The 1,192-nt window shown below is 50.0% G+C and overlaps 1 long non-coding RNA gene across 1 annotated transcript in view; it reads right to left on the bottom strand.

Annotated features, from left to right (window-relative positions):
• Nucleotides 1–756, bottom strand: part of LOC139062234 (uncharacterized) — a 3,448-nt gene extending 2,692 nt beyond the window's left edge. The window contains exons 1-2 of the long non-coding RNA XR_011515834.1: nt 620–756; nt 442–535 (exon numbers count right to left, since the gene is read on the bottom strand). This is a non-coding gene — a long non-coding RNA (uncharacterized lncRNA). The remainder of the gene's footprint in view (nt 1–441; nt 536–619) is intronic.
• Between the last annotated feature and the right edge of the window lie 436 nt (nt 757–1,192).

Genomic DNA, 1,192 nt, shown 5'->3' with positions numbered 1-1,192 from the left:
TTGGTTATTATCATCAACACTACAGACATAAACACCTGAAGTATGTCAGTCTGTGTGTCATAAATACAGCTGGCACTTCTGGAGTGGAGTTGCTGAAATAAAACACATTTTGGGACCTGAAGTTCCTAAAGAAGGTTTTCCGTGTTTTCCAGCAGGATTGCTGGACCACATTTTAATTCTGCGGCTATTTTATCCAGAGAGTACAGAGACACGTCACAGCGGCAGGAACAGGGAGGTGTTGGTGAAAGCCCATCGTGCAGACCGGTGAACAAAGCCACCAGCAGCTGAACGGAGCCCTCTGCCTCTGCAGGGAAACAGAACATGTCCAGTGCACCGACCTCGGCAGCCACGGCACATATTTCACTCTTTCACCCATTCACTCTCTCTCCAGAGTGTTTCCTTTCTGGGCTAAATGGCAGAGCTGCTATAACTGAGACTCACAAAAGAAAGAGGGGGGATGGATCACGCTGTCCAGGAGCTCCACCTCCTCAGTCCTCCTGGATCTGCTGCATTCCTCCGCTTGTCATCAGTCTGCCTGGTGAGAGAAAGAAGAGCAAAGCAGTCGGGACAAAAGAGGAACACCACCTCATTGTTCCCAGAGTGACGTCAGACGTCCTACCGTAGCTCTTCCCGTTCGACACGCTGCTCTGAGCCCCGCGGCAGAGGGCATGTGTGGTGTGTGCCATCATCACCTATCTTCATCCTCATCGTTGGGGCTGAAGCTACAGAAAAACCACATTGGTGCCTGTATGAGTTATGGAAGACCTGCTGCTCATTCTCGTAGGAAAAAGAAGAGAAGCTCAATAAGCGATCTGCTTTCCTCAGAACCAGCTCTGAATCCTCTGATAGAAGGTTGCAGGAAGCCGACGCTTGTTTTCCAACAAACCGGTCTCTAGCAACCAGCTCTGGAGCTCCTGAGTCCTGACTGATTACAAACATCAGGATTAAATTCTGATTTAAAAGTGTGAAGAGAAAGGTAATCAGACAGAAACAGCAGCATGAAGAGAAGCTAGTGAGGAAGAAGAGGATGAAGAGTAGGTCACAGCAAAGTCAGCCTTAACAGCTGCTGTTTAAAGGAGACCCCTGAGTCCACTGATCTCAGGCTCGGGGGGAGAGAGTACAACCGAGTGTCCAGGAGAGGCAGTCACAGGTCCGATGAGACTGCAGGTGTCCTGGTGCCGAGAGCACACAC

This window comes from Nothobranchius furzeri, chromosome 12 (assembly GCF_043380555.1).
Source record: "Nothobranchius furzeri strain GRZ-AD chromosome 12, NfurGRZ-RIMD1, whole genome shotgun sequence".
NCBI lineage: Eukaryota > Metazoa > Chordata > Actinopteri > Cyprinodontiformes > Nothobranchiidae > Nothobranchius > Nothobranchius furzeri.
The sequence above is the reverse complement of the archived record's forward strand: the minus strand, read 5'-3'. Positions and strand labels throughout refer to the sequence as shown.